Below are 12,146 nucleotides of genomic sequence, written 5' to 3'. Positions count from 1 at the left end.
TGTTGGAACAGAGGGTTTGTCTTTTTCATTGGATAGTATTACCAACAGCAAGCATAGGAAATATTTAACTCAATACTCTGTGTTGTTTTTTAAATAACAAAAGAAGATCTCCTTTAAAAATGTAGATATCATGATTTTCAGAAATATCTTAAATAGGTTGCCTTATTCTTTAACAGCGTATTTCAAGTCCCAAGGCTCTGTCACTGGAGCTGCACCCTGGAGGTGGCACTGTGCTGGTTTCTGCAGTAATGTCCTGTGACGGAACAAAAAAAGAATCACCCTTACACACACAATATTTGTCTACTTATAATACAATATAATGTATAACAACTTGAAAAAAAAATCAATAAATCACTGTTGGTAGTCGAAGCTTACTTTAAAAGTACATGTTTTTTGTTGTTATAAATTACCAGTCAACATCTTCCAGCTGTGTTCTATTGAGATTTAAATTTATAATCTGAATACGTACTTCCTGGCCACATTATTTTATAGAAGAGAAGGTCTAACTTTAGGCCTACAAGGTCTTGACAGAAAGTACAGGCTTGTGCAGAGTATGCTTTGCAAAAGTGAAACCGAAAGCAGAGTCTGAGTGCAAGTATTTTGAGCAGGTTATTTTATTATGCATTTATATCTTTGATTAAGCTTTGATTAAGTTTTTAAGTTTTAAGAGTTAAGCAGTCTCATTTATATTTTGAGTAACATCATTTGAGTGTGACATTTAGTCTAGAAATTACACATATAGGTTCAGTTGTTTACGTGCTGGCCTTCTGTCTAGTGGAAAGGTTACAAGGTCTAGCTGGGGAGCTGAGAGGTGAAGCAAAGTGCAAGCAGAGGCTGACACATACACACACACACATCGTAGATAGACTCAGTTATATAGGTAAAGGTTAATCTTATGTTTTGCTTGCAACTGCAAAATTGTGCGTGCATATGTGACTGTTGGATGAAGAAGCAGGTGCAGGATGTTCCAGAGACAAGCGACAGCGAAGGCGAGCTGAAGGGAAGCACCTGGATGGAGACGAGACGATGTTCTTTTTAAACTATGTTAAAAGTCATTGTGGTTTTGGTTTCTGCCTGGCAACAGAAAGGGGGGCTGTACTGTTTCACCCCTATAAATATTGTGTTCTCATTATTGTAAGAGAGTTCAACACTGAATCTGTACAGTGTTGGCTCAACGCTGCGTGTATTCATTAAAATGTCGTCTAATTGCACCCGGCCGGATCAGTGGTCATTATTTTGGTCTACCTCCTCAATTTCTGAACTCTTAACAGTTCTTAAAGCCTTTATTTTTAAATGAATCACCTGTAAATGGGATTTTAAATCTCAATGAGTTTTTTCTTCCTGCTTCAATAAAGTTACTTGAGATCTGCTGAGCTCAGGGATTTATTACACAAGTGTTTGTATGAACTCAGTAACCAGTACTGAGGAACACTCTGGTTTTGTGACTTTAAGTGTGATCTACTGATGTCGCTGAGTGACAGTGCTGTTCAGAATGAGGGCTCAGAGCTGAACTGAGTCCTATTTTACTACCAACAGTGGGACAAACTAAGTGTGAAGACGCTGCTGGAATGTGGACAGAATGTCTGTCAAATATCCAAGCTATCTCTAATGTCAGGGCAGCTCAATGATAAGTGTGTTTATGCTGGATAGCTAGTTAGCTAGCACCTTTTCCGTTAGCTAAAATTGTGGTTCACTCTGGTTTTTGCTGCTGCATCTAATGGGATGAAGAGAGTTAATGCCTAAATCATGCTCCAGTGGAAAATTGTCATAAGTGACGATGTAGATTTGTCACTGAAGAACACGTGATGCATTAAGTAGTGTAAAGCGCTTTGGGGTCCTTAGGGACTAAGTAAAGCGCTATACAAACGCGCTTTACTTAACCTAGTGACTTGCAGGTTCTGTTAAACAAGCTCCCAGTTTCTTTCTGACTGCTCGCCTCTTCTTGCATCAGTAAGTTGTCTGAGATGCAACAATTTCAATCCCATTCATTTCCTCATTCATAAAGTCACTATTAAAGTACATAGCATGGCAAATTAATTTTCAGAGGTTTACATTTTTCCAAGCATTAAAATCCCAGCTAGATATGTTTTTCTTTTTTTTTATCATAGTTTTCACTACGATTCTGTTATTCTATAGACAGTAATCCAGCTGTCAGACCGTCAGTTAGCTTCCTTGCACTGAAAACATTTACTGTATGTTACTATAGCAATTACTGTTTAAATAAAACTTATCTGTATAAAGCTTTAGACTCATAACACACTGGTCAGTGATCAATCATTTTCTGTTTTTTAATCAGTCACACTGATGGAAATGTATTTTTAAAGTGGCTTTTTTCATCATGTTGTCACTGTGTTTGTTTACCTTTTGTTTCCGTGTCAATTTTGGATATCTGAGTTGGTTTCACCATGTTTGTTCCTCTTTTATCGTTTTGTGTGCTTTGTTTGGAGTTTTACTTCCCCTGTCTCATTATTCTGATTTGTTCTTGCTGTGTTTGCCACCTGTTTCCTCTAGTGATGGCCAGATGAAGACTCAAGAAGACTTGAAACTTTACACTTAGTTGCTTCAGACAAAGGTTAATTTGTCAAGGCTTTATTTGCACATAAATCCCCCTTGCTGGTCAAAACCATTACTGTCATTTCTATTTGTAGTCCTATTTGTCATTCCTCTGCACTATCTTACAAGAAAACCAAGAACACAACCAAGAAAATAAATAAGAACATCTAAATCAGATTTTTTTTTTTCTGGTTCATCTCATTTATTTTTGATTGTGCGGGTAATGGTGATAAAAGTCTATCAATGTCAAAAAATTTGTCAGTATGATTTCAGTCAGTGTTTAAATAAATCAAATGGGACATGAGATGTTTCTGTTAAAACTGCTGAGGTGTTTTCAAATGATTGGAGAGTGATTGTGCTTGTGAACATTGGAGTGATGGTGACTTTACTCATTTTTATAAATGAGTTCTCTCGTCCGTAACAACCTCTCCAGCTTTGGAGAGAAACCTTTCACATAGTGCTGAGGAAGCAGGAGTGTAAGAGTATCTACCTGTCATGTTTCATGTCTGTGTGGTCCTTGTTGTCAAGTTCGTGTCATGTCTATGTCTTCCTGTTTTATTTTGAAAGAGTCTGGTGTTCTTTGTTCATTGTATTTAGTTTCACTGCCCCTGTGCTGTCATTAATTTCATGTGTGTCAGCTGTTCTTCCTCATCTGTTTCCACTTCCCCTGATCATCCCTGTGGGTATTTAGTCTCTGGCCGTTTCTCAATATGCGTACTTGCGTTCTCGTGTACTCGTGATACGTCATCAGTCGGAGACCAAGTACTGTTCCAATTCGAAGTACGCATCAAGCCGAGAACGCGAAAAAGTCCCGGATGTGTTCTCGCTCCGCCCATTTTATCGAGCATGCATCGGTGTGGACTTGGTACAGCTAAATATCCCAGAATGCATTTCGTCCAAAACTCAACAGCGGACTCCCGGCACATCGTTGCCCCCCCCCGCTCGCGGTCTTCTCACTACTCAGGTTAAAGAAACCCCAGCAGCTGTCTATAGTATTGGGTGTCCACTAAAATAAAAATAAAAGTGTTCTAACATCTCACCTGCTTGTTTTTATTAAGGTATGTACACGTATGTACATGTACACTATTTTTATTAATAGAGGTTTCACTACTGAGGTTAAAAATGATATATAAGTCACTTAGATCACTTCTAAATGTTAATGTTTGGTTTATTTCAGTGTTTTATTTGTTCCTGAGTAAACCGGTTTGGCTGTGATTAAAGTTAAGCTTCATAACATGTTACTCACAGTTAAATTAAGAGGGGACGGCAGTAGAAACTCTGGACCTGTGACATCATCACGTACGCTGGTGTTCCAATTGTACAAATCCGTGCTCGCGTTCTCGGCGAGTCCGTACTCCCGTGCGTTCTCGGCCAGTACGTACTCACCGAGAACGCGAGTACGTACTCGCGTACTTGAGAATTGAGAAACGGCCTCTGTGTTTCAGTCAGTCTGTGTCGCGTCGTCTGTGTACCTTCCCTCTGGTCAAGTTAAGTGTTTTTCAGGATTCTGTGCAGTTCATGTTAGCCATTTGGTTTATGTTGTTTTTCATGCACCCGCATGATGAGGTTCTGTGCAGGTCATGTTCATGTCTGTTTCATCACGCCATTTGGTTCACAGTTTCCTTGCATCTGCACAGCATTCTGTTCACAGTGATCATAGTTATTCCTTTCAGTCATGTTAGTGTTTTTCCAGTTTAGGTTTCTGGTTAGTTGCGGTCTTTGTCCCTGTTATGTTTTGTCTACTCCCCTCTGTATCAGCCCAAATAAAGGCTCGTTTTCTGTTTAAGTTCACTCCCGTCTCCTCACCTGTGTTCGCACCTGGGTCCACCACACACACCTCCGCACGGTCTGTCTCCACAGACCTTGACAAGATGAGGTTTTGTTGTACTCTTGTTGGCTGGCACACAACAAACACTAGGAATAAAAATTAAAAAAAAAAAAAGCCGTTAAAAAAAGAGAAATAAAATTATAGCAGTAAAACATTTTATCATTTACAGGTATTATTTGTAATACTTTATTAAGAGCAATCAGCACAAAGTGTTGCTAAACAGGGTGGAAATCCCTCTCCTTTCTGCAGTATCCATTAAGACAGCTTCTCTAAACGCTATGCGGTTCGTAAAGACTTCCTGGATTTCACGGCACACACTCCGAAGCCTCGGCACACTATGTCCCATCAATAGTTTCCTCCTCCCTCAGTGTCTATTAAATATCTGTGTTTTCCTTTGTTCTTTGTGGTGTGTTCCCTTGTTCTGTCTTTCCACTCTGTTTCCTTCTGCCCTTCACCATATTTGCTACATTTTGTTTCCTGTGGATTTCCAGCAATAGAGTTGAGATTTTGACTTCACTCCTGCTTTCCTGAGTCCTATATCTAAGGAATATGTGTAGTATTCTGCTTTGCTTAAAAGCAACAACGGAAATATTAAATAGAAACATCTGTGGTAGCTTCTGTTTAATAAGCAAGAAACAGAGCTGCAAAATGCAAAACTGACTGTTTCTATTTCATAACATATTAATAATATCAAACTTAAAGAATAGTGATGACTACCAGGAAACAACTGTGGCAGTTTCTGTGAGCTGGATTTTAATACCATGGTAATGATGGAATGAACTGGAAACACTTATACAAAATGCTAAACCGCCTGTTTCAAAAACAATTTCTTAATATTTAAAATTAAATCTAATAAACATGTATTAATCAAAAGCTAGCTGGAAAATAACAATACATGTCAGAGTTTAAATGTTTAAAATAAAAATACATATTGATACATTAGATTTGCATGGGAGTCAGGGCTCTAGACTAACTTTTTGACATGGGCGCACCGGTACGCCTAACTTAAAAAATTTAGGCGTACCGGCACAAAAGTTAGGCACACTCAAATTTTTCAACCGCTTCGCTTAACACCGCAGTTTTACATGTGCACCTTCTTTGGGGGGAAGTCCATACAGACAATATTCATTTCTAAATTATTAACTAACAATCTTGTGCTTAAAGTGCTTTGTCAATATTGTAGAAAATGTTAAACTTAATCATCATCTTGGCCTGACGACCTGTTTGCTGCTGCCTGCTGCTGAAAGGCAGTGGGGAGAGGGGACACTTGGGCAGTGCATTTATTGCAGCATGAAGTGTGTTTTCTGGATACACTGCTGCTTTTTCAGCATTCAAAGATTGATGGCACTGTGTCAGAGCTGGCTATGAATTTCAGACAGATCAGGCCTTAACACAAAAGTTATCAATAGTTCTTTTCATCTTTTCTTATTACCCACAGCTACATCCACTTCTGTCAGGCCTAGGCTGCTCACTAGAGCTGGGTATCATCACTGATTTCTATAATCCATTCGATTCCGGTTCTCAAAGTCCTGATTCGATTCAATTTAGCCTCAGACAGTCAGAAATATTATAATTCTGATCATTTATCAGTACTGACACTTGTGAGACTTCATCAGAATTGTGAACATCACAGCAGATGCCTTTGTGTCAAAGTAACTGACAATAAAACACAGAAAAACATGAAGGAGATTTTCCTGGTCTGGCTTTTTATAACAGATAACCTTAAAAATATTCTGCAATATTCTGCAATTTTGCATAATTTTAAGAAGTTTAAATTTCTTCAGTATTGAACAGCAGAAATTAGGCTTTCTTGTCGGACGTCATTTACATGAAAAAAGAAAAAGACAGCGCTGTAAACAACGGTAGACTGGTGGGTAATAAGCAAATGAATAATCCAGAAAACAGATTTGAGACGGGAAACTGTTCTTGAAGTACACACAGGGAGCTGTGTAGGAAGTGTAATTTTTATCGTGGGGAAGCAAAACAGCAAAAGTCAGAGGGAATTCATGACGACATTGATCAAATGTGAAGCGTAGTTTGCTGCTTCTTTTGCTGCTGGCTCGGCGAATTTTGGTTGGAGAGACAAAACCTGCAGCTCAGAATCAGCGCAAAAAGACGTAAACACAGAGCGACCCGACGCATCAGAATCGCTAAGCTCCGACAGCGTGTCCGTCTGCGGGCCGTCCGGTGAGAAAGCCGAGAAAGACAAAGCTGATTCTGATGCGTCGGGTCGCTCTGTGTTTACGTCTTTGTGTGGAATCCGTTAATGAATTGATATCGCCTTATTAAAGCTACTCACCTCTCTCTTCTACCTGCACTTTCCACTGGACCACGGCCAATCAGAGAGGTCCCGCCCCTGACTATCTCTGATTGGTTTAGTCCACGATAGGGGCATAATGTGTGTCTGTTGTTGACCACACGGAGTTGCAGAGATTTTTTTTTTGTTACCCAAACAGGTGCGACCAAGTGTTGGTAACAGTTGGTCGCACCGGTGCGACCAAATGTTTTTCTTTAGTCGCACCACGGAAAAATTTGGTCGCATTTGCGACCAAATTGGTCGCACTCTAGAGCCCTGGGAGTGTAGATGATCCTCTTTCACAGCATATTTCTTGTCTGGATGACAATAAATAATATGCTAAAAATATTTCAGCAGAAAAAAAAAAAGAGGTCATTGAATACATACTTATATTCAGTACACAAAAATAAGATGTCCTCAATGTTCTCCCACTTATCCAGTTCAGGGTTGTGGGGGCCTGCTCTGTCCTCATCACTGACTGACCTCTGACCATCCAAACACAATTAATTCATCCTTTTCTGCCCAAAACAACATGTGGTAACACATTGGAATATTTAATGTCTATCATTAGAAATAAACCACTGCAAATGCAATTCACTGGGGGTGAGTACACCCAACATGTTCTTATTCCAATGCGTAAAATACGGACGATTGTGACAAGTCCTGAGTATGTTACTCGTCGGGAATGATAATGCTCTGCGACCACACCTCTAACCCCCAAACCTAATCTGTTGAACTGCTTAATTTTGGGGGGAATACTATAAATAACATTAGTCACATTATATTAGTGTTATATGAAAGTATTACTAACCACAGCTAATTTTCTATCCATGTTTACAATAATAATTCTCATAATAATTCTCAGCTAAGGCAACCTTACTTTTTATTACTACTTTAAGTAATATTACCTATTAAGCTAAAGTTAGGTACTAAGCTACTGTTAGGTACTCTGTTGGTAGTGTAAGCTAACCAAGTGGTTTATGCAAGCATGGATCTATGAGGCAAGCCAAAAAGGAGGCCAAAAGTGTCTAAAGTTGGCAGTTGGATGTAATTTTCCTTCCTCATTGTCTTCATCCAGGAATAAAATAGAAAGTGCAGACTCCCAGTAGGAGTTAAAAAGAAAGCACTAGTTTAGCATTTTGCAGGTATGTTTCCTGCTTATTACACAGAAACTACCACAGATGTTTCTATTTAATAATCCAGAGCATTAAACATAATATTTACATTACTGCTTTTAAGCAAAACAGAATCTTGGTTTGACCACGTTATCCTTAGTAACCTGCACACCATTTTACTTGTGAATTACACTTTTAAAAAACAGACTGTTCATCACTGAAATCTTGGAATCACTTTTGACCAGGACATGTCCTTCAGTGTGCATTTGAAATATGTAGGACTGCTCCATTGGCTCCCTGTTAATCCAGAATCACATTTAAAAGCCTTCTCCTGACGTAACAAGGTCTTCAATAACCAGGCCCCATCTTTTCTTAAAGATCTTATAAGATCAAATCACCCCAATAGGGCACTTTGTTCTTAGACTGCTGGTTTAATTGAGATTCCTGGGGTATTTAGAATGGGAGACAGAACCTTCATCTTCCAGGCCCCTCGTCTATGGAACCAGCTCCTGGTGTGGATTCAAAAAACAGACACCCTCTTAACTTATAAGGTTAGGACTAAAACCTTCATCTTTCATAAAGTGTATAGTTAGGGCTGGATCAGATGACCCTGAATCCTCTCCTAATTACGCCACAATATGCCTAGCCTGCTGGGGACTTCCCATGGTGCACTGTGTGTATCTTCACTAACCTTATATTAACTCACTATACGTTTATACACCACTATGCATTTACTCTGTGGCCCTCTTCCACAGTGTACCTTTTGTCTTGTCTTCCTGGGTCTGTCAGGGGTTTTGTCCTGTGAAAAGGGAGTTTTTCCCTCTCATTGTCACCAAGTGCTTGCTCAAAGAGGCTTGTTTGATTTTTGCCTTTTCTCTGTATTATTGTAGAGTCTTTACCTTACATTAACAAGCAGCTTAAAGTAACTGTTGTTGTGATTTGGCACTATATGAATAAAACTGAACCGAATTGAATTATTGCTCTCTGGTCAGCCCTCCTAACAAGTGCTCTGAGTTAATGCTGTCAACCTTGCAGTATATGAATGGGCAGCAGATCTTCAGCAGTGGTAATCAGGCTCTCCTTACTGGAAATCTACATTCTGTTTCCTTAACTCTAATATTGTTGTTTCTTCTGTGTTACTTACTTCCTACCTCGTCTGGATTCCTCCTTCGTTCCTTCATCTGCTACTCTACGGAGTTCTGCACTGGCTCCATCTCTAGCTTCAGCTCTGTCTGTACCTGAAATATGTAATAGAAGGACATACCTGAGATACTCACCTGCCTGCCCATTCACCACCAAACCCACTCTCAGGCTCCTTCCTTTGGAAAACACACCAAACCACTCTTGTTCTAAAGTAAGACTGTTCTCATCCTCTCACACCATGATGTCTTGTGCTTGCCTCCATCTTAGCTAAATCTGTCCTTCCCTCCACAATGCTCCCATGCAAATAGCAGTTCTCAGTAAATAACTTGTCTCTCAATAAACCTTTTAAAACTTTCAGTTTTACAGAATCTGAATCCAGAGTTCTGTTATGAAACGGCTGTGTGCAGGCAGGAAAAGGACCCAAAGTGCAGACTCCGGAGACAAACGTGAACTTAAACAGCTTTAATGCTGAACTCAAAAGGGTAACAAAACTGAGAATACAAAATAAGCTTACGCAGACAGAACACACAGCAAGATGAAGGTGGATAAGGGTAGATCGCAACACCGATGAACTGAAACACAGGGCTTAAATACATAGAGGGAGCAATCAGGGAATGGGCAACAGGAGGGAAACACAGCTGGGGCAAATCAGGCCTAACGAAACAGGGGAAGCAAAACCAGATACATTAACATAAGACATGCACCTCCAAAGTAAAACAGGAAACATAACACAGACTGAACTTAAAGACACAGACTCACAGGCAGGTACTACAACAGAGGGAACAGAGACGTAAACCATAAGACAGAACTCTAACAAGGAAACCAAAGACTAGAAATGATAAATAATATAATAAACTCAAAACTCTGGGTCAACAACCCAGGCATCCTAACAAGTTCATTTGGTGCAGTCCCTTAAAGCCATTGCACAGGAGCCTCTGTTGCCATATCAGCCATGGCCTTTGAATATACACAAGTGTGTTGAATAACTGCTGGAATTCCCTTGCTAAATAAAAGAGTTGCAGGGATACAGGCAATAGTTAAATGTCAGCTACACTCAGCGTTGCCTGACGATACTCTAGCCTTTTGTTGACACAGAGACACAATCTTCCACCAGGTGATTTGCCGGTCATTGCAAATTGGAACTATTTTCTTCCAGACTGAAGTCAGTCTTGTTCTATTTCCATTAAACCAAGGAGATAGGCACAGTTTTATTCCATCAGAAACTTGATATCTGTCCTAATATGTAACCTTCCAGGGATATGGTAGCCCTGCCCCTCCCCTTTTCCGCACATCCGTCGGCTTGGATGATCAAACTCGATTCCCCACAGAAGGATCCAAACAGATGATCTCCGCTAGAGGAGTTGCAGAGGAGTCCACAGTTTACACCCCAAAACTGGAGGGACATTGATGCTATAATGAAATGGTTTCTCAAACTCACAAAGTCCACTGAACAGGTCCCATAAAGCAAAAATGAGGACAAATTTCCTCACAATTAGGTGGGTCATTATTGATAATGTCATCAACAGATCTCTAAACAAATCAACAGGAATATTGAAAATGTTTTTAAAGGGTTAAAAATATAGCACAATGCACTGCACACCACAAACCTGGTACTAGCCTTCTGGGGGTGGTACGTAACTCAGGGTGAACATAACTCAGAGCTTACTAAATTAAATGTGATCAGCTGTTCTGGAACTGAAGCCTCAGAGAAGCAATCTTAGGGTTACTCAACTCTGAATTTTAACTTGGACTTGCTGCCTGGCAAGTTTTCCCTGGTATCACTGGGGTAATTTGATTGAAACAAAAAACAAACTAACAAGGTTGTTTGATACTGAGTGACAAAAATAAAGATCACAAAATACACGCTTGGCAAAGAAACAATCCCATTTGTTGTTTCACACCTGTCAGTTTTTTTTTACATTAAAATCCAGGTTGGGGCAAGTGTGTCCATCCATATACTAAAGATTTTAACTTCATTTGAACTCTTCATATGAAGAGTTAGGTTTACGTTGTGGTGTTCTTAGTGGGCAAGCCCTCCTTTAACTGGGTTTGCAGTAGCAAAGTTTGCCAAAATGTAATGTATGCTCTTTCACTAAACCTTTTTCTTTTTTTGTCGCATTAAGTTTACAGTTTTTTTTCTTAGGTTGTGTTATATTTACATTTATGTTACATTACTGATGCTGTAACACATTGTGTGTCAAGGGTAGCTGGTTTAATACCAACTGGTTTGAATTCACCCAAATTCAACGTTACTTTACGTTATATATATCATACGTTATAATGATATATGTAAACCCAAATACTTGTAAAAATTTTGAAAATGTTGGAGTCGTACCTTTGATTTGTATCTTGGGAACGCAATTTGATGACAGCTCTCAGCCACAAACACTTTACTCTGAGGTATTTTTTTAAAACAGCAAATATTTCAGTATTTGCCTGTCTTCTTTTCAGTACCTGTTAAATATGCATCTCATCAAATCTCGCTATTATGCTTGCTTACTTTTCTGGCTCTCTTTGTCACTGCAGGCTGATAAACACAAAGCACCACTCAGCTCACCTCCACTCTATATGGAGGACCATCACTCGACTCGCAGATTACTGTAATTGTCCCAACTTTGCTCTGTACCCGATAGAACACCATACAAGCTGATGAGAGCACTCACCAATGCAGGACTCTGGTTATTAGCATCTACCAAATTGATTTCTGTCAGTGAGCACTATGCAGTTATATTGCATGCTGTCTTGCATCATATATTGTTTGGGAATGGCTTCAGTTTGGTTTTGTTCTGTCTGAGAATTTTTCCAAATTAGTTTGAAGTGTAATACATAAGATTTTGAGAACAAATAATGTTGAAAAGTTACTATGTAACATACAATCTGATTTTCCCTCAGTTCAAGTACCCCCATGTTTCCATTGACATGGAAACATGGGGGCGATTGTGGCTCAAGAGTTGGCAGTTCGTCTTGTAATCGGAAGGTTGCTGGTTCGATCCCCCACCTCTCTCTGTCCTGGTCGTTGTGTCCTTGGGCAAGACACTTTACCCTACCGCCTACTGGTGTTGGCCAGAGGGGCCGATGGCGCGATATGGCAGCCTCGCTTCTGTCAGTCTGCCCCAGGGCAGCTGTGGCTACAACTGTGGTTTGCCTGCACCAGTGTGTGAATGTGAGAGTGAATGAATGGTGCCTAGAAAAGCGCTATATAAATGCAATC

The sequence above is a fragment of the Pelmatolapia mariae genome, linkage group LG14 (assembly GCF_036321145.2).
Source record: "Pelmatolapia mariae isolate MD_Pm_ZW linkage group LG14, Pm_UMD_F_2, whole genome shotgun sequence".
Lineage (NCBI taxonomy): Eukaryota > Metazoa > Chordata > Actinopteri > Cichliformes > Cichlidae > Pelmatolapia > Pelmatolapia mariae.
Note: the sequence above shows the minus strand (reverse complement) of the source record.